The following is a 22,794-nucleotide window of genomic DNA, read 5'->3' on the forward strand; positions in this document are numbered from 1 at the left end:
TTCAGCTGGTATATAATATTTCTACTTGAAAAAAAAAAAAAATCCTTAAAGCTAGAAATGTGTGTAAGTTGATTTTCTAAAGACTAGTGAGATTTGTGGGCTGACAAATGATTTTTAGCAATAACTCATTGAATTTTCGTAGGTGGGCCTGTACGTTGTATATATTAGGTTAACAATATTTTTTCATGCAAAAATTTTTACCATGCAAATTGAATTTAGCTATATACCATTAATTTTTATTTAAAAATAATAATATGGCTAAAAATTTAAGTTTTTATGCTAATGATAAGATGTAAGTGGGATTTTGTGGGCCAAGTTTGCCAACCCTGATGGCAACCACTGGTGTTGGAGAAACATTGAGTCAGTACTCACAAATTCGCAGTAGCCCCCCCCCCCCCTTGGGGTTAAGATATTCTTAACCCCAAGAAAATCTTATTCATTGAACGCCATCCATGAATATCTAATCAGCTGCTTCGTGCTTAGTGATTCCAAAAATTCCGCTATACAAGATGGGTTTTTTTTTTCAGCTCAACAGCGTTTTCAATCATTTATATATTTCTTTGTGTGAAGATTTCGTTTTTTTTTTCGGATTCGTTTTATATTTTAGGCTTCCGTGAAGTTAGCCGTATCATTAATCAATTGCGGATGTATTGTTTTTTATTTTTTTTAGCATAAATTATCATTAGATGGAAAAGAAATTAATATAATAATGATAATGTGCTTGCCAGAGTTGTTGATGCACACTAGTGTTGTTAAATGATGTATCGGTCTGTTTAGAGATTGTAGTGATTTTAATTATATTCATTTCAATGTACATCAAATGTAAAAAAGATAAAGAAACGATGATTTGCAATAAATATTTGTTGAATTAAAACTTGTGATGCTTGTAGGTTCTTTATGCTAGGGAGTATGAAAGTTCTAAGTTTTTATGAAATTTTATCAGTTTGGGGGTGCTCTGATGGATTTCTTTAATGACTTCTCAAGCAAACGATGATGGATGAAGCTATGAGGAGCATCTCTAATACAGATTGGATCAAAGGTTCCATTTTTACTTTCATCATAGAAGAAACAGTGATGGCCTTCCTTTGGATTTGCAGGGCTCTGGGCAACTTTTTGTCTATGAGGCTGTTTTCATTGGACAAAAATATTGGCTTCACTCAGCTTAGAGAAGTTTTAAAAAACAACTACCCTCATGGTTTGAATATTTATAATTTCAAATGTTAAAAAAAAATTGTAGAATTCAATTCTAACTCATTGGTAGACAGTCCACATTTCTTCGAGGAAACTACGGGAAATTAGGATCCAAAATATTATGCTGGAAAATATATATGGGACATCAATTCTTGCCAAAAAAAAACCAAAATGGAAATTGGTTTCCAATTATTTAAAACCGTCAATGGTGGGAAACGAATTTTAAATTAATTTTACAAAAAAAAAAAAAAATTACTGGTCTGACCACATTGCCAATTGCTACCCAAAAGGTTGTTGAACATGAGCAGTTTCCAGGTATCTCTAAAATCACTGAGAAATCACCAATGGTGGTTAATGTGGGAAATTGAGTGGAAATGAATTACAAACACATAGTCGGCCATTCCAGAGATCAGACATAAATTCAAGTGATCTCTAGCTTCGTTGGCCTTGGATTGAGTCAGTTGTGTCTAGGCTGTGATCTTTTGCAGGCCCCCAAGCCAGACTTTCCACGGGCCTTTCTATACTGAATTGATGGCATGAAAAAATGGAAAAATTATGGTAATTGTCTCGGGTTCCAGGGCTGGAGGTCTGTCAGCCCCACTCTTGGGGGGGGGGGGAGGTCCGTGAACCATAGGTGAAAAAATACACTATCATGAAAAATGCCATTGCAAATATGTGAGATAATTTACAGCCATCACTGGTCAGCTGAAGCTAAAATAGGCTGACCACATTGCAATTGCGGCACCGTTCTAGAGTGCTTAAGTGGCTGGTAACACATTTCTGGAATACTTGAGTGGTCCGGACACATTTCCAGATCACTTGAATGGATAAGCGAAACATATAGAGACAACTAAAGTGGGGCTCTATAGAGTACTTATGAATTTTCTGTAATTCCCAACTTTGAGGCGTGAGCCGATCTTCCCGTTAAAAAGTCTCGCCACAGAGAGCAACAGGCCTACAATAGTAAAAAGTATTCAATCGTCACACTTCACTCACAATTTGAAATATAGATGGCAGCACTTAAAAAACCACGTACTGCACTGGCTACGCGTTTAAAACCAGTGCCGCATGGGCCCACCCGGGCATGGCCCTGGAGTTTCAAAAGAATCCTCATAAAAATGAGACCCGGTGGAAATTTTCGAGAATTTGCCAGATAGGGCCTCAGAAAAATCGTTTCTCCCAGTGGCCCATTATGCTCTTAAGATGGCCCTGCTCAAAACTGTTAAGTACACAAGCATGTACTTCCGGCGCAACTCATTCTGTATTAAATTGTTCATGGTGAAGAGGCACCAGAGTTGTGCTCGGTTTGAAGTCAGCAGATTTATAGCCATTTTTGAACAGATCCCGACCCTTATCAGGAAAATTTCGTCAACTTTGCCAACATAAGCTATAGTAGATTTTTATATGTGGTGTTGTCTCTGCCCACCTATCTAACTCATATGAGGAGGCCCCCCCTCCCCCAGATGATAAAAATTTTATTTTTTTCATCCAAAAAATATTTTTTTTTAAATTAAAATTTTGGAAAAAAATACCTTTATATATATATATATATGATCGATTTCTGTTAATTTTTGAAGGCTAAGAATACAAAATTTCTTTTTAAGAAATTTATGGCTACCCACCCTCTAAGAAGCCAACGGTTCTCAACCTTTATTGACTCGCAGAGCCCTTTTCAGTATAAAATTTCTTCGGCGGAGCCCTTGGGGCCTCTTTCTTTTCATTTGCTTATGAAATTTACTGATTTATTCTATTTCCTTTGAGTGGCTGCGGAGCCCCTGGGAAGTGCAGTCCCAGGGGCTCCGCAGCCACTCGAAGAGCGGGGCACATATATGCTAAACTCATGGTCCCAACATACTAAATCAAGGCTAGGTGGCAAGCCCCGGATCAGAGTTTTCACTGGCCCTTCAATATTGAATTTATGGCGTGAAAAAAACAAAAAATGATGAGAATTTTTCTGGGCGCTGGGCTGGAGCTGTCAGCTCCACGCTTGTGGGGGCCAAATGTACCCCACCTGTAAAAATGAACAAAGCGGCACGTTTACAGATTTTAAGTGATCTGGGCACCATTCCAGAGCATTTCAGCGGTCTGTGGCACATTTAGAAATCTCTTAAGTGACGTGGCACAGTTTTAGAACACTTAAGCGTTGTTAACACTTAAGCACACACGTTGTCTTCTTAAGTCAGCCACATCGTTGGGCAATTTGCCTGTTGTGGCGTTGTATTTGTACTTGTACACAGTGCAGTTCTACATCACTCAAGGTACTTGCGGCACATTCACAGATTACATCTGCGGCACATTGCCGGATTACTTAAGTGATACGCAGCATATTTACGGATCACTTCAGTGACGCGCGGCACTGTTCTAGAACACTTTTGAGTGGCTCTGACACATTTCCAGATCACTTGAAGGATAAGCGAAACATTTAGAGATCACCAAAGTGGCTCTATCAATAGAAAAAATGTTAGTTCATTTAGTGCCCACAAATTAGGGAAAGGTTTTTCTTATTTTTGACACACTGAGTAAGACGCCGTTAAGAATATTTAATATTTTTATAAAGGGTGGTGATGATGTAAGCATCACTCAAACCCCCTTCCCCCCCCCCCCCTTGTCTTCAAAAGTCTTGTCTTCTAAGGCCGGGATTACACTATAAAAATTTGATAAAAGTTTGTTTATAAAGCTTGAAAAATGCAACCAATAGGCGAATCAGTTAAGTTCGCTCGAATGTAACAGATGTGCTCATTGGTTACATTTTTCAAGTTTTATAAAAGAATTTTCGTCAAACTTTTACAGTGTAATCCCGGTCTTAGGCCAGTACTACACTATAAAAGTTTGATAAAATATATTTTATAAAACTTGCAAAAAATCAACCGATAAGCCTATATTGGTTACATCCGCTCGAATGTCACCGATACGCTCATCGGTTGCATTTTTCAAGTTTTATAAAATAACTTTATAAAACTTTTACATTGCAATACCGGGCTTAGGCCGGAATTACACTATATAAGTTTAATAAAAGTACTTTTATAAAATGCCACCAATAAGATTATTGATTACATCCTAGAAAATGCAACCAATAAGAGCATTGGTAACATTCTAGCAAATGCAATCGATCATCTTATTGGTTGTATTTTTCGAGTCTTATAAATGAACTTTTATAAAACTTTTACAGTGTAATCCCAGCCTTAGAGAAGATACTTCGGATCAAAGATACGGATCAAACCCGAACAACACGCCCCCATCGATATTGACGAAATACAGTCGAATCCCGTTTTAACGGATATCGTTATAGCGAAAAAAATTTCGTTTCAACGAAAACTTTTCTAATCCCCCAGATAAGTTTACACAGGAATAATGATACAACCTGGGATTCGTTTATAACGAAGTGATTTTTTCGGTCTCTTGAAGTTTCGTTATAATGGGATTCGACTGAATGACCTCCCCTGGCTGGAAAAAAATATCCCGACGGATACGGATTATATGGTCAGCAAAGGAATTCAATTCCGAAGTCCATCCACCAGAGATATTACATGACGTCACGTAACACAAACCTTTCAAACAACAAGCAGGAAGAGAACCGTGGGCTCTGCCGAGGAATCTTGTATAAACAAGCAAGTTACAAAATACGTTGTTTTACTTTATTTTATTTTTTTGTTTCTCTCTCTCTCTCTCTTTCGATAGTGGTAATAATAATAATAATAATAATAATAAAGCATCCAACACCAACTTTATTAGTGATGGTCGAATTTCGTTGTTGTTATTCCATCGTTTCGACGTGACGACGATGTGACGGCAGCTGAGCTCTAACCCTTGATTGTTATTAATTGTTTATCATCATTATCATTACGCGCGTGTGTGTGTGGATACCCGTTTCTTCCGAGAACTGAGTGAGTATCAATAATGGCAGATGCTCGAAGGCGCGTCAAGCTCTACGCTCTGAACGCGGATCGGCAGTGGGACGATCGTGGCACGGGCCACGTCTCCTCGACGTACATCGACAGGCTCAAAGGTATGTCGCTGGTCGTGCGGGCCGAATCCGACGGATCGATACTCCTAGAGTCGAAAATCCAACCGGATACTGCCTACCAGAAACAGCAAGAGACCCTCATAGTGTGGTCCGAGGCCGAGAATTTCGACCTGGCGCTGAGCTTCCAGGAGAAAGCCGGATGCGACGAGATATGGGAGAAGATCTGCCAGGTTCAAGGCCGGGATCCTACCCTGGATGTCACCCAAGACATAGTCGAGGAATCAGAGGATGAGAGGTTCGAGGACGTGCCGGATACCGCTCTGCCCATAGAGCTGCCTCTGTGCGAAGTGAACAAGCTCGAGGAAGTCAGCGAGCTCATAACGAGTTGTCTACCGTCGCCAATAAGGCGAGAGAAGCTGTCGTTGCTGATAGAGTCTGAGAACTATATAAAGAAGCTTCTGGATGTTTTCCACATGTGCGAGGACTTTGAGATCTATGAGAAACTCCACCAGTTGTATGAGATCTTCAAGAACATGTTCAAGTTAAACAAGAATGCGTTGTTTGAGATATTGTTTGCGGAGGAGAACATTTTCGACGTTATTGGTGTCCTTGAGTATGATCCGACATCTCCGGTTAAGAAGCGCCACCGCGAGTACTTGAAGAATTGTTCGAAGTTTAAGGAAGTCATCCCGATAACTAATCCGGAACTCGTTGCCAAAATACAGCAGACGTATCGGGTGCAGTATATCCAGGACGTGGTCCTGCCGACACCCACGGTGTTCGAAGAGAACATGCTCTCTGCGCTCAGTTCTTTTATCTTCTTCAACAAGGTGGAGATTGTGTCGCTGCTGCAGGATGATCAGAAGTATCTCGCAGAGTTGTTTGCCCAGCTTGTCGATGAATCAACCGACGACGAGAAGAGGAAAGATCTCGTCATGTTTCTCAAAGAGTTCTGTATGTTCTCGCAGACCCTGCAACCTCAGAGCCGGGAGTCGTTCTTCAAGCTGTTGTCGAGTCTGGGAGTCCTCCAGGCTCTTGAGATAACCTTGGAGATAGACGACGCGTCGATCAAGGCAGCGTCGATCGACATACTATCGTATATCGTCGATTTCAGTCCGTCCATGGTCCGCGACTACGCTCTGCAACAGGTCAACTCGCAGAATAATGATCAGTTGATAATAAATATCATCATTGAGCAGATGCTCTGCGATCCGGATCCAGAGCTGGGCAGCGCAGTGCAGCTCTCGGGAGTGATAAGGTCGTTGCTAGATCCCGGAAACATGCTTGCCGCCGTCAACAAATCAGATTTCTTGAATTATTTCTACAAGAACTGCATGCAGTCTGTTGTATCACCACTGCTGGCGAACACCACTGACGAGAAACCCATCAAGGAAGATGGGCAAACGGCACAACTTCTGGGTTTGATCCTGGAGCTGTTGTCATTCTGCGTTGAACATCACACCTACCACATAAAGAACTACATACTGAATAGAGATCTGTTGCGCAGGATTCTTGTTCTGATGCGGTCGAAACACACATTCCTCGTTCTTTGCGCCCTGAGATTTATGAGGAAGATAATTGGGCTGAAGGACGAGTTCTACAACAGGTATATAATCAATGGCAACCTCTTCACCCCGGTCGTCGAGGCCTTCAAGAGAAATAACGGCAGGTATAACCTGTTGGACTCTGCCATACTAGAGATGTTTGAGTTCATCAAACTGGAGGACATAAAGACGTTGTACAGTCATGTTGTCGAGCGCCACGGCAAGATCCTGAACAAAGTCGATTACATCCAGACGTTCAGGGCGTTGAAATTGAGATACGAGCAGCACAAAGATCGGATGAAAGACTGTGCAGGTGTTGAGAATGTCTCGCAGATCATGAAGAGCAACAGGTTCCGGCGTGACGCGAGACAGCTGGATGTTGACGAAGAGATATGGTTTGAAGAAGAGGACGACGAGGACAAATCGGAAGAGTCAGCTGCTGAGGAGGCCCTCAGTGGTGGCAGTGAGAGCGTCAAGAAGATAGATGAAGAGATTGAGCAGTACAGCAAGATACTCAGCAAACGGACTCATGAGTCAGAGGAGAAAGAAAACGTCAAGACCGCGTCAAACAGGTCGCCTTCTCCTGTGACAACGACGACGAACAGTCGGAAAAACGGCAACAGTTCTCCGAACAACACGTCTCAGTCAGCCGCAGTGGAAGTGAGATCGTCGCAACTCATCAGACGGGGCGGGTTAGTCGATTATCCAGACGAGGATTCCGAAGAAGATCCAGATGAGGAAGAAGACAACACTGACAGCGTACCTCCATCCAAGTGCCCGCGGCTCGGTTCATAGCATTTTACACCATGCATATATACATATAATATACATACATTCTCGGACATGCTGCGACAGAGGACAGTGGGGGATGATGATGATCGCATCCTGGTTTTTATACTCGTAAAATGGGAAAAAAATAGAGTCTGTAGCGAACCATGAACGCATTAATCTATGATTTTTTTCTTTCGTTGCATGACCGCCCCTCATCTCTTGTAGTTCCTTCCTCTGTGTTGTTGTCATCGTCGGTATTGGTTTTTTTTGTATCAGTGTCTATAAATGAACAGGCTGTGAGAACGAACTTTACTGAACGATAAAAATCTCTACCATGCATTAATCGCATTTTCTGCAGTATTGTGGCACTGTATGTATAGAGAAATCGGGAGGAAGAGATGGATTTTTTTTATCGAGATAGATTAATCAGATTAATCTGCAGGGGAAAAAAAGATGTAATTCCACTGTGAATAATGGATTTTTGTACAATCTGCGACAGTAATTTATGTGTTTCGACCTTGCTTCCTTCCCTGAAATTTCCGCTCAAGAAACTGTTCCGTAAAGAACTGTCATCATTGTTTTTTGGTATGTAATATTGCATTGTTTTTTTTTTCCTGTTAAAGGACATTATATCGACAAAATGGGACTGTGCCCTCGATTTTATGACCACAAGTGAAAAGGTGTCTTTTATGTCCGATTTTGTTGACAGAACCTAAATTAAACGATGCATTTGGGGGAATTGTGATGTTTCAAGTGTTTTGGCATTCTTCGGTGATTTTGTTTTACTATTGTAACTGTATCTCAAATTTTATCAAACATGTAAAGCTGACAACATGTGGCCAAGAGATGACAGTGCTGTTTTTATGATTGTAGTAACCAGGGCTTGACCAAATCCCAAGCACCAGATTCACTGCGACTGAAAAATTGGTATTTAGAAATTTTCTGATTTGGTGTGATTACACATAAAATTTTAAATTTTATGTGTAATCACACCAAATCAGGGTTGCGAAGACAAAATTTTTGTTTTAAATTTATGTCAGCGCTGGGTCCGCATGTCCTAGGACAAGTCGCAAAAATTAATTATTCAGGACGATTCGTCTGTCCCTGATAGTAAGGGACCATATGCATCAGATGAATAGAAGTGAACATTTTAGCCAAGGATGCAGGGTCATAACTAGGATTTTTTGTGTGGGGGGGGGGAAGCCAAGTTTCTGTGCCCGTACTGCAAAATTCAATGAATTAATGTTTTGTTCTTTCTTAAAATTTGTCACCATCCGAGGCAGTTGCTATCTTTTTGCCATCCTAGTTCTGGCCCTGCAAGGGTGCACAATCCCCTTTTTTTTGGTTGCAACCATTTTTTTTTCAGTTTTACGAGTTGGATGTGCATGGTTGCTACAGCTGGTGTCATTAACCATTATGTACTGATGAAACCGGTTGCCACTATGTTGTACCAGCAATGAAGAGGACGATGTCTTGAACACTGAGACATCCTGCATTACCGAGGCCAAAGTAGAGGAATATATATTCTTTAACATCAACATATAAACAAGAGCGTAGCGAGGTGGGAGGAACTTGGGGGTCTGGTTCCCCCCCCCACCCCCTGAAATGTGAGAAAATGGCCAAAAAAAAGGAAAAAAGATGGCCAAATCTATTGTTCTATCACTTTGGTCTCCCCCCGAACGAAATTTCTGGCTAAGCCCCTGCATATAAACCCGATTTCCACATTGGCAAGTGGTTGCCCAGTATCCTCAAAATTTGAACAATATGCAGTCGAACTCTGTTGTAGCACCACGAGATGGATTTATGGTTTTGCCACCTGTAAGCAATGAAAATTGTGCAGTTCTCTCATTTTAGTCTAACTTTCTTGACCACTCATTTCTTAAATTTGCTATCCTGAGCAAAGCTTGTTAAGCCCTTGCAGAGTCTGCCCTGTAGATAAGACTCTGTTTTTAAAGCCTGGTTTTCCTTAGACGCAGGTTTTTGGAGTCGCCTGTAATGTGGATCACCCAGTGTGACACGCCACCCACTCACCAGTAGGAAGAGCAGTATGTTTTCCTACAGCAGAGGTCTTCAACCTTTTTCTATTCTCAAGCACTGCCTGTACGTTATGAAAAGAAGAGCACCCTTATGGCAAGTTTAACATATGAATGCGCGAAATAAGGGTGATTTCAGTCCTTGAATGAAATTTTTACGAGGTGTTTTAATTGGAACGTTGATCAAGTGCTCATGAGTATGAAAACGAATATGAGCATTGAGCACTTCAGGAAGCAATGGGTTGAAGATGCCTGCCCTGCAGGATGCACTACGCCTCACGCCAGCACTTTACATTGGGTGTGATTGGCCGACTGCTCATGGAAGAGTCAGATGTCTTGTTCGCCATGCGTTTGTCAATCTCCTCTTCACCTCTGTCACTTTTTCTGTCTCCCTTTTATCGGTTATAAAATTATTTTATATTATCCCTCCTTAACTGGCAAAAATATGTGGACACGCAGATGACGAAACAGATGATGCGCCACGCTAGGAAAACCCAAACATGTAGCATGATAGAATTACACATTTCTGGCAATGCAAAATGGTCTTATTCAGCTCACGCGGTGCAGAAAAATCTGCTCCTACGAAAACCTGGGTTTAGTGACTTTTTTGGTCACTTACATGTTTGCGTACTTGAGGTCACTTTTTGGGTTTGTCACTCTTTTGGTCACTCACAGGGGTGGTCTTACGTTATCTCCCCCCATACCACTTGATTTGCCGTCTTTTTAGTTTTGGCAAATTTTCTTCTAATTTAAGGCAAGACTTCTGTTTAGTGTTAAACATTTTCTTTAGTGTAATGTCCACAAATTAATTTTTTTATACAAGCTGAAATGTGCCAATTTGGTGTTGCAAATACCTGGTAAAATAGAAGAGTACCACTCACTTACTTCCAAACTCTCTGGGTCTCTCACTCAGAGTCCCTTGCTTTCTAGGCAGAGGCTGATTTATATCTTGATTACCTTTGTGTGCCAGTGGCGAATTAAAGTCGGCCGAGGCCCCGGGTGCAAAAGAAAATATTGGGCCCCCTTAAATTAGAAAAAAAGGTGAAGTTTGTGTTTTTTGGGGCCCCGGGCACACACCTGGTGCGCCCGTCGTTAAATCCGCCTCTGTTGTGTGCTATAGAAATTTTGCCGCTGTTCTCCCCATTCTGCCAATTTTCTTGACCACTCATTCATCAAATTTGTCATTCCCCCCCCAACTTTCTGCCCTGACATATAGCCTGCTAAGGCCCCCCCCCCCCTGTAAATGAGCCTCTGGCAGCACCTTTTAATTCAGTGGCAGAAATTTTTAATTGAGTTATCTCCCATTTTCAAAGATTTTGCTAGTTCAATCATCATCATTTGATATAATGCCGAACTCGTTATACCTCAGAATTCTGAGAGACAATCGGTAGCATTGAATCAGGGTATCGACCTTATATATTCACTGATTAATCAAAGATCTTGAAACCCCCTGTTGCAGGAGCCCTGTAATTCCTTGTTTGCCCTCCACCCCCACATACACATCAAATTTTGGTCCTGTCCACTATTGTTGCTGAGATGTTCTTCTCTAATCAGCGACGATATGTAAGGCAACCATGCAGTGCTGTTATTTCTTGGTTGGCCACCCTCCTTTTAGCTGAGTTGTTGTCATGTTGTCAGCTTTGTCTATGTTCAATCTGTAAAACCGAAAGTGTGAGATTTTTTACAAAATGCTAAGGACTGTGAGTCATGCCAATCATGATCAGAATGAAGGCTTGACAAATACTTTACTAAAAAAATTGGCATTGGCTCTTACACTTTATACTAAATGTATTATAACTGAATTTGAGTCGAAAGATCTTTGATGTCTTGTACAATTTTATTCTCTGTAATTTCCGACGGAAAACTCAAAGAATAGTGATACTACTAGCAATTTGGTGATTTCACTTAACCATTCGCTCAGACATGAGTGCATGATATAATGAATTCTGGAATCATTTCCAAGCAAAAGACGAGAGGAAATGACTTTATGACCGCATTAAACAAAATATACATGATGGGTAAAATACAAATGCACACAATTGGTAAGTAGGGTGAATCACCCCTCCTTTCAAAAATGTATGTAACCATTTGATTCACTTCCACATGAGCATTATGTTCTTTCCTTTGTTGCCCAACAATATGTGCTTGTTTTCCAAAATTTCTCTGCAGGTGTTTGTTCATGCAGTAGCTGAACGTAAGGGTTGTTAGTACATTGCATAATAGAGCAGGGAATCGATACGAAATTCTATTTCAAATTGGGTAAAACAGCAACGTAAACCCACAAAATGTATACAGAGAAGTTTCGTCTCTAGTAACGATTAACTAAAAATGTGGAATTGTTATCTGCCGTACCAATGAAGTCTCTGCACGACCCCATCCACTGTTGTTTTTGCTCGTCGTTTAGGTGATGAGGGACAGACCTCACACAAAGTTTGTTTACCCAAATTCCTAGTCATAATGGTTCCCTATGATGGTATACTATTCCATCATTACACTTCATGCCTAGTTATAAAAATTGATGGCAGATGGCAGCACTATGCATAACAAGCATTACACAGAAATAAACTTCATGAAAGGTTCACTACGCACACACATTCCAACATGTACCAATTCGTTAGAAGTTCTGCAGAGGAATATGGGCAAGGTGCATGTCTGGTTTAGTAGTAGTAGTCGTAATGGTTTTAATGATTTCACACAGAAGATTCAATTCTTCTGTCATAACGGACAAATGCAGATCTCGTAACTGTAACTGCCGAACACTGTTCTTTTTTTTTTGCGCCTTTCTGCTCATCACCATAAATCTCTCGCAATCATGATCATCTTCGACATTTTCACAATCTTAACAAAAGCATGTGAAATACTGAAATACTTTCTTGTGAGATAGTTTCATTTCTGTGCACATTTCACAGCATTTTGTGGGGGTTTCTGTGTATCATACAGTACAATTCCCAGGTTTTATTTTTGTATCCCAATTGACAGATAAAAAAATGAAAAAGTATGAAATACGAATTTTCACCATAAGTCGTTTGTTCAAATTTAAAGCTCAAAACATTTGAATTTTATTTAGATTTGAACTTTTTTTTAAATTGGCTAGTAATTAAATTGATTATCTCAGTTATATCTGGATTAATTCATTCTTGTCCACACGACATCTTCATTGGTCAGTTGGCCTTGTAGGCCACTTGTCTTGTGTGGAACTCAATTTTTCCATGGATCATCAACTCATCGGATAACATAGTGCTGAACACTTCAGTAAGCAAAGATGACGGGTCGAAGACCATCATTGATTTCACCAAGTAAAGGGTGGTCGCGATCAAGAAAGGCAGTCAGGAGTAAGACCACACACATCATAGCTCATAGCTTTCATCGTGCAGTAGGTAGTCCATATGAGACATATGAGACAATCGACTGAGTGGTGAAAGGAAGTCCCACGATTGCTGGATTCAGTAATTCACTGGATCATTTACCAGCACAGGTCCTCGGCCATCACTTTGTCCATTTATCTAGACATTGAACATTGAAGGACCGGACACACCCTGCTTCCCATCTCAGAGAGATATCGAAGCTTTCCCGGGGGATGGGTGTATCCGGAAATTTATTAATTTATGTGAAAATAACAAACAACGATATACATATATACAATAAAGAATCTGGAGTAAAAATTGTGATCATAGCATCATCCACAGATAATCAGTCTGTATATCTAGGCATTTATCTAGACAGAGGAATTACCACGAACACTAACAGTTACATTGGCCAACTGATCACTGTAGATTGATGAATTCAAACAGAATTTCTACATGAGACTTATAGGCAAGGACTTACATTTAAATTACTGAAACATCCAGACACCCCCCCCCCCCCAAGCCGGTGTCTAGGCTAGTGACAAGGAACTAAAGATTAAGATTAAAAGAATGTGTTATGCTACGATGAGAGCGAAACTCACAACCCATTTCAAACAATCTCAAACACATTTTTAGAGTAACTGAACCATGAAACCACTCATTCAAACACATTTGCATGAACACTGAATACACAAAAGTAATGAATTTTCACATCTTAGAATGGCAACAACCAACAATGCTGAGTGAACTGGCTAGGTCCATCCAATAATGTTGTGATCTGTAAATGATCAGGATAAAGATCATGTGTTTCTCTCCCTAGCGAAGTCTGTGACCCTTCGCCAGTGGAAAAAAAGTATTTATGCTGTTAATCCAAAACATAATTCAATGCAACAGCAATAATGATCGATCATGTGACAGATCATGATGAATTTGAGGCCCGATGCCGGACCCTTGCACCAGGTAACAAGTATTATTACATCTGCTGCAGTTTTACCTGATTCAAAATAGAATTTCATATTGATTCTATGCTCCATTACGCTATGTACTAACAACTCTTATGTTACAGGCTAACGTATGAACAAACACCTGATGAGAAATTTTGGAAAACAAGCACAGATTGTTAGGTAACATAAGAAAGAACATGATGCTCATGTGGCAGTGTATTGGGCTGTTCACATTTTCGAAAGGAAGGGTGATTCACCCTACTTACCAGTCACACCTTGTATTTTACTACTAAATAGCAGCTATGGGCAATGTATGTATCGTTAAGCTATTGTCAGATAATGAGAGATATGCTACTACAAACCACACATGTACTTCATCCATATTCTTCTATGGAATTTCTAACGAATGAGAGTACATGTTAAAATGTGCTCGTGAACCTAATGTGAAGTTTGTTTCTTAGGGATGCTTGTTAGTGTTCAAATAGTGCTGCCATCTTGCTTCTGAATTTGGAAGCAGACAACTTCGGCTGGTTCATTTTTGCTTGGTGTGTTATTTGCAAATTTTTAAATGTTGTAGGCCAGATTGTGAGTCACAAAAGATACTGCTATTCTGTGAGTGTTCCTTTTCGGCATATTTCTATTTTTGTCTGCTCAGCAGAGGTCTTGTGATCGTACTACGATTGAGAGATTTTGAGGTTTTTTGGCAGTCCTGAGACAGTGACATAGCTCTATTACTCATTTTGGGTCTCTGGAATGCGGGTCCTTAACGGGTAATCATTGATGAATTGAAGTTTTACGAGTCCTTTTCCAGAGATTTTGGGTACTTGGAACGCTGTAGCTCACCAGCGGCGTGAGAGATTTTGACCAAACTGTCTCTAGTCTCTGAATCGTAGTTGTTGCGATAGCCGCAGTCTTGATATGTTATGATTATGCTATCATGTGAACATTAAATAGGTTCTTGTCAAGCGGAAATTTGATCCAAGATATAATTTAAAATTGAATCAATGAACAGCGAGATACATATTTGTCCATAATTGACACCATTATCACAGATTTCATATCGAGACCAAATCTTCAAGATCGTGACAATTTTCAATGTTGAAAAACATTTTTTTTCCATACTAATGACAGTTTAGACCTGAGCCGTTGACTCTAGTTCTTCCCCCCATCCGTTTGTTTATCTTCCTTCATCTGAAACTCAGTGGAGTGTCTTAGCTATGCTCCCTGTGTAATTACAGTTCTGGTTTAGACGACGGTTTTGATAAAATTTATTTATTAACGGCAAGTTTGAACAGTTTCGATTTTTTTCTGCCATTTATTCTCGATAATCCCATGTTTTTTTTCGACAAGGCATTAAAAATGTATTGATATATTATTTTGAAAAATATATATATTGTACGCTATACAAAAAAAATGGTATCAACATTGATGAGGTGACCGAAAAATGATATTGCCATTTTTTTGTCAGAAGCAAAAAGGTTGTACAGTGAATGTCACATACTGTTAGTCCTAAAAGTATTCTCTGCCAACAGTATCCAGCTCCCTTTTGCCAATGTATGTGCTTACAGCTGCACGATACCCTGTTGGTAAAAATTGGAAGTTTTTGATGCAAAGAAGACGATGAGCACCTATCTCGTTTTGCGAAGGATTTTCCATAAGGGTGGTTGTCCAGGCAATGATATTGTCTGTTAAAAGCCAATCACAGTTTGGAAACTGGAAACAAAAAACTGATTTTGTTGTCCCTGGGATAAGTGTAGATTTTAGCACCCCCACCCCTCGCCACACGATTTCAAATTAATGAAGAGTAAACTTGGCACCGTTTTTGTCTAGTACCCATCAGACCACGTTCTGCTCTTCCCTAGTTGTAATTCTGGGAGCTGCTACCAACGGGTGTGTGGGCTACACAGTGACAGTTAACCTGTACTTGCAGCAGTTGAAACGTCTGTTTGAAGCAAAAATAGCCAGCCAAAAACTTACAAAAAATGTCTCCAAGTCACAGAGAGAGTGAGTCAGATTGACTTACTGTTTTGTGACATTAGTTGTTGAACATGTCAAAGTTTGCCACCTGAGGATCCCTCAGTTATTGTTCTTTTTCCCTCTCAGGTCCCTTTAGAATAATATCAGAAAGAACCACACACTTCATAGCACTGGATAGGCACACATCAATATCAACAGTTTATCGTGACACCCCTGAAAGAGGTTGGCGAACACCTTCTAGGAGCCATGATGTGCATTTTGAGAAGCACTAGGTTAATTGCTAGGCTGTACTGAATATTCACAGCAAGTGAAGGGCTGTCACTCATGAGCTTGCTTTGGGATGGTCCGTGCGTTAGTAGGACGACTTAGATGGAAGATCTTAATGGTACCATATGTCCTGCTTTTTATGAGACAAAATAATTATTTTTGGTGTCTTAACAGGTGGCGATCGTATCCTTCTGAATCCATGTTCTGTTCAAGGTCCTCTTGGTGAATTTGAGGGCTCTGATCCCCAAAGCAGAATGTTTAGCAATTTTCTGCGACAAGCCCTCAGCTGACTGGAAATGTTCTGCGGTAAAACTCCCCATGCATGTAATAGTGTGTTTTTGCACTTTTTCTTAAAATTCTTCCAAATTGTTCTGCGACGTACGCCGCAGATTTTGGCACATTCTGCTTTGCAGGCTCTGATCACCTTGCATAGCATTTGGCATCAATTGTGTTAGACTTGTAGGGGACCTCAGTGGATCTGCCCATGGCACTCGAAATCCGGCAGCAAGACCCCCTAGGCTGGGATCTTTGGCAGGCCCCACTATAGCGGGTTTATGGTTTAAAAAAAACAAAAAGACAGGAATTGTCTCAGAACCTTGGGTAGAGCCATCATCCACATCCTTGGGGGGTGGGCATGGCTCTGCCCAAGAGTCGGCTTAATTTTTACATAGGAGGGGCACTTAGCAATTATGAGGCCCTGGGCTCCTGTCATGACGGGGCCCATGTTGTTGTAGCCAGGGATGTCATGCATTGACTTAGCAAGGTAAGAGTGTGTTATCCACCGTACTCCTTGGACCCTGTGTTCATACCCTGTCCCCATATTCTGCAGCAGGGCTCCTTAGACCTCCTCTATATTTAATTTATAGTGTAAAAAATAAAAAATGCTAAAAATCATTAAAAAAATGGGGATGGAGGACATGCCTGCACCAACGAACTACCACTGCTTCTGTTCCCTGGACAACTGCCTTCATGGGAAAATCCCTCACAAATGGAGCATACTTATAGCAGGCAGACGTTGACTTCTTTTACGTCCAACACCTTTGTTTTTTACTACCAGGATATTAAGCAGCTGGAGGCCCTTGAGGGATTACTTCGAGGACTAACAGTACTTATAACTTTTTTTTCTGTGACGATCGAATAACTTTTTTTTGCTTACTGTGTATAATAATTAATCATCACCTTCTAAACGCTGTTCACTGTTTATTATGCATTTGTATAGTTTTTTTTTACTTCGATGTACGATTTATTTATTTGCCAAACCTTACTTTATGCATTCATGAAGGTGTCGAATCAATGTTTTTGTTGTTGTTGTTTTTTTTTTGACGGTGAAGAAAAAAAGTAACAGCATTGTATGAATATGAGATATTTTTTGGCAATATGTATAGCAAAAACTTGTTAATATAATCATGTAACTGACACTTTGTTTCTCGATTTCTCTCTCATTAAACCATTTATTTCTGAGGTAGTTGCCTGTGTTCGTGAAATTGTACCAATTCAACATCAACACCTAATGATTATGCCTCACCAATTGAACGGCAGAGATGCAGTAAGCGAGAATGTTGTGGCCCGAGACAATTATTAATGGATTCTCGTCACCTTTCCATTTTCACTAACGTTCATATTAGTGAAAATTAACATGAGATGCAGGGATGACTCGATATGTTGAAGGTATTTTATTCTCAAAACTTGCCAGAGAGAACTCAAATTGTTATGCCTCCTGTTCAGAAATTTTTGTGACAATGATTTTTCTGTCAAGTATGTTTGGCACCTGTGGACCAACTCTAATTCTAGCCTAATTTTCTTGACCACTCATTTCTCAAATTTGCCACTTTGGGTTACAGCCCAACCCCCAGCACGCTCCTTACCCCCATCCCTCCTCTGTAAATATGCCTCTGTCTTCACATCGCTCTTTTGGCTACTCACATGCTTGGTTACTCTTCTGGTTACTCACTGACCTGGTCCCTCCCTTTGTTCTCTAAATCACTTGGTCATTCACATGCTTGCAAATGGTAGTTCACACATTCTAGGCATGGGAGCGACTAGAAGAATGAGCGAGAGACCAGGTCAGTGAGTAACCAAAAACGGTGGTTGTTCACTGACCTGATCTTTAGCTCATTCTTCTAGTAGCTCCCATGCTCACACATTATTGGTCTTCCTTTTGGTCATTCACATGCTTGCACACTGTTTTGGTTGCTAACCAACATGGTCTCTTGCTCTTTAAATACTCTTTTTGGTCACTCGCATGTTTGCACATGCTTTATATCACTTTTTGGTCATTCACATGCGTTCGCAAACTCTCTAGGTCACTTTTTGGTCATTCACGTGCTCGCAAACTCTAGGTAATTTTTTTGGCATTCACATGCTTGCACACTGTTTTTGTCACTCACTGACCTAGTTCTTTCCCTCTTTATGATACTCTTGGCCATTCACATGCTTACATATGCTCTAGGTCACTTTTTTGGACACTCACATACTTGGACATTGCTCTAGTTCACTTTATTCCCACTCACTGACCTAGTTTTCTTTCGCTCTTTACATTCTCTTTTGGTCATTCACATGCTTGCACATGTTCTAGAGAGGTCAGTGGTTCTTAACCTTTGGAAGAAATTAGCCTGGTGGATTTCTTTTTTGCCAGTAGAAGGCCTGGTTATCCACATGACTAATGAGCAACAAATAGGAAAAAAATGAAGCTATGAATCACTCGTGGCCCGGTTTCGCTTATGTCGGGGCCTGGCAGTTGAGAAACACTGCTCTAAGTAATTTTTTTGTCATTCACATGCTCGCAAACTCTCTAGATCACTCATGTGTGTGCCCATTGTTTTGGTCACTCACTGATCTAGTTTCTTTGCTCTCTATGTCATTCTTTTGATCATCCACATAATTGCACATGCTCTAGGCAGAGACATATGTGGGGAGGGGGCTGTGCCACCCCCCCCCCCAAGTCGACAAAAGTCAATTTTTTTACATATTTCGGTTAAAAAATTTAAATATAGAAAGAAAATTCCCTGCATATGCTATATTAACCAATTTCGGTTAATTTAAATGCTTTCTAAAGAATGATAACTCAAAATTTCTTGAGAGGGAAATTTTTGTGCCTCAGAAGGTCGATCCTGCACACACCCCTGGCTTTAGGTCAATTTTTTGGGCTCTCACATTCTAGCACACTATTTTGGGCTCTCACATTCTAGCACACTATTTTCGACACTCACTGACCTAGTCTTTTTGCTCTCTCTGCCACTTTTGGTCATTTGCATGCTAGCACATTATTTTCGTTTCTTCATTAACCTGGTCTCCTGCTCTCTAGGCCACTCTTTTGGTCATTCACCTACTTGCACATGTTCTAGGTCTTTCTTTTTTATTCACATGCTTGCACACTGTTTGGTCTGTCACTGACTTGGCCCCTTACTCTTTAAATCACTCTTGTTCGCTCATGTGCTTGCAGACTGTCTAGGTCACTTACTCTCTAGGTAGAGACAGATCTATGGTTTTACTCCCTGTGGGCCAAACAAATTTTGTAGCCCTCTCTTCATTCTACTAATTTCTTGACCACATTCACTTCTTAAATTTCCTGAAATGTGTTGCGTTTCAAACTCTAACACTGTGTGTGTATGTCTACTGCTAAACCAGACATGCACCTCATCCATATTCCTCTGCAGAACTTCTAACGAATTGGTACGTGTTGGAATGTGTGTGTGCGTGTGTAGTGAACCTTCCGTGGAGTTTGTTTCTGTGTAATGTTTGTTATGTGTAATGCTGCCATCTGCCCTCAATTTTTCTAACCATGCATGAAACGTAATGATTGAATAGTATACCGTTGTTGGCTTGTTCCTTTCTGTAGTGAGACTTTTTAACAAGGAGATCGGCTAACATTTGTGCCTCAAAGTTGGGAATCACAGAAAGCAACTTCAGCCAACCACCTCTTCGACAACTGTGGGGTTCAAAGCTAGGTCCTCGCAATGCGAGTTCATCACTATGACCACTAGACCACTACAAAGGCACTAACCAAAAGCATCTCGGAACATTTCCTTCTTCCCAGGTATGGGATTTCATTCGCTTCTGAATGCATCTTTCTACTCAAATGTTGTTTATTATGTTAGTTGATCTGGATCAACCATTTTGTGAAGCATCTTAGAGATGGGAGTCATTTGCAGTGCTGTGGGAGCTTGAGCACCCACATTATTCTGCAACATGGGCTGAGCAAACCCCTGAATCAATCTAGAAAACAGAATCTATTGTGTAAACTCAAGCTGAGTAGCCATACGTCATTTGTATCTGCTCTCGCGTGCTCTCTCATACAAGAGAAATTGTGAATTATCTATGTTCTTATCAAGGTTTGAACACTACGAGTCGATGGGAAGATGAATTCAGGAAAGAAAATCCAAGTGCCTCTTGGGGGAAATCAATCCCACATCCTCTCACATGTCAGATGAGCACGCTATACTACAACAAACTTCTTTCCTTAGAGCTCATATGCAGGAAACAGGACTGTACATGAACAGTCACCCAACTGCTCACAAACTAGTTTGAATTTAAGATAAGTTGCCATCTGGTGACAAATGCGAATGTTTGTGAGCTGTTGGCTGAGTTAGGTCTGACTGTCTACGTACAGTCTTGTTTCGTACATACAAGCTCTAAGGAAAGAAGTTTGTTGCTTCTATAGCATTAGTGGTCCAGCATGCTCACTCGTCATGTGAGAGAACATGGGTTTGATTCCCCTTAGAGACGCTTGGAAATTTTCTTTCCTGAATTCAGTTTCCCATCAACCAGTTTGCTCAAAGCTTTGAATAACGAAGAGTGCCATCATCTTTTCCGATATCTATGTGCTTGCCAACTTGGTTGGTGTTTGTGAGTGGTCATGTATGAGAGATCTCACTATGCTTTTCTAGTGTAACCTGCATCATGACCCAGATTCAATAGTTATGACCAAATAGATATCATACTTTGATCAAACTTTGCTCTCGAGAAGTTTAAGGCTGGCTATGTATTTGATGACTTTTGATGTTACCAGTTTTTCTGGTCAATGTGTGTGTATAGAAGACCAACAAATCCCGAATGGTCTCCAATGCTCTTGTGGCACCCTAGTGCACCATAAAGTTAGTTTTATATATATATATATAAAATATTTGTTTCATATAAATTTTTAATATTTGTGTCATCATTGACAGAGTGAATCAAAAGTCACAAATTGTTGGATGAGTATATTATGATTTGCATTAAATGAATTAGGATTTCTCGAAAGTATAAGGGTTTGCCACAGTACATAGTTGTTATCCATGAGAAAGCACCGAATTTAATGTGATCATATATTCATCAAGAAAAATTTTTAAAATTGGGGTCGTCAATATTCAACATCACAAACTATGAATTTCAGATCACGGTTTCAGTCGATTCAATGGATTTTTAAAAATGATGTTTAGGAATTTCAGAATCTGTGACTCGAATTTCTCCACATGCTAGTCTCTCTCGCTGTTCCCCTGGCGTTTTGGTTAATGCGGGGGAATACAGTAAGTACATTTTCAGTGAAAATATCATAACATAATAAGTTGGAAAAATAATTTTTTAATTCTTGATTTCAGCAAAGAATCAAAATTTGCATTGGCCTCATTTTATAAACTGGATATTTTTTGCAAAAAAAATTAGGAATGGACAAAATCACTGGAAAATACAGGAATTTCCCCAGGAAATACAGATCAAAGGGTCTCATAATAATATTTTTTCATAAGTTATGCAAAGAATATGAAAAACATGGTATTGGCCATATTTCATCGACAAGAATACGGAAAACAAGAAAAGAAACGGGACAAAAAAAAGTTTGAATGGCTGGAATAGGATTAACAGAGGTCCTCCTTTATGATGTCATATGAAGCGTCCTGTTTTGGAAAATGTTCTCTTTTGTCCTCCTTTTCAGGTTTTCAGAATTTTAATTTTTTGTGGGTGGGGGGGGGGGAATTTTTTCACTCTTAAACATCTCTTCATTCATATTAGTGTTTACATTTTTTCCCCCACTTGTTTACACACTGACCAATCGCCATCGAAATTCCCAGAATGCAAGAACCCAAGTTGCTGTCAAGCAGGTCAGATGCCCAGCTAACCAAAGGTGCCACACATGAAGAAAACGTCGAGGGTGTTGAAAGCTGCCCCATGTATATGGGACTCGAGCTCTCATGCAAGAGTGGGGAGCGGCACATTACACTGTATATTCATTAATTCTTGAGGGGGGGGGGAGGGGCTTAAATAGCCTCAGCCCTCAGGTTCTGGTGTGTATGCAGCTAACCATGGTCCAGCTTACTCCAGGATAATATGAAAAGGACAATCCGAAAAAACAGATCTGAAGAAAGAAAACCGCAACATCCATTTTGAGAATACCACTGTTCGCTCAGCAACAGCTAATGCTGTTTATCAAACTGAGAAGGGAGGGGGCTCCTTGGTTGGGATCTTTGGTGGGCCTCCAAGCCAGACTTTCATGGACCCTTCTATACTAAATTTATAGCATGAAAAAACAAATCATGGTAATTGTCCCACGATTGGAGAGCTCTGTCAGCCACCATGAAAGGGAGGGGGGGGGGAAGCGGTGTTACCTCATCCATTCGGAAATAAAGCGAATAGGAAAGAGATACAAACAACACCCTCAATTTATTCCTTGTATAAAAAGAAAAACCACCTGAAGGCATAACTTAATAAGGCTATGAAAGCTTTCGGAAATGCCAATAAGTGTGACTTAAACGACGAGGTTGATGGCCAAAGAAAACCTCTCGCCAC

At 40.3% G+C, this 22,794-nt stretch overlaps 1 pseudogene across 1 annotated transcript; it reads left to right on the top strand.

Annotated features, from left to right (window-relative positions):
* Positions 1-4,812: 4,812 nt before the first annotated feature.
* LOC149085711 (serine/threonine-protein phosphatase 4 regulatory subunit 3B pseudogene) lies at positions 4,813-17,496 on the top strand (annotated as a pseudogene). The gene has a single exon (XR_016192680.1). The product of XR_016192680.1 is annotated as a serine/threonine-protein phosphatase 4 regulatory subunit 3B pseudogene (transcript).
* Positions 17,497-22,794: the final 5,298 nt, after the last annotated feature.

Source organism: Pholcus phalangioides, unplaced genomic scaffold (genome assembly GCF_987345545.1).
Source record: "Pholcus phalangioides strain wild (caught in Gottingen) unplaced genomic scaffold, Ppha-v1.0 ptg000005l_1, whole genome shotgun sequence".
Classification (NCBI taxonomy): domain Eukaryota; kingdom Metazoa; phylum Arthropoda; class Arachnida; order Araneae; family Pholcidae; genus Pholcus; species Pholcus phalangioides.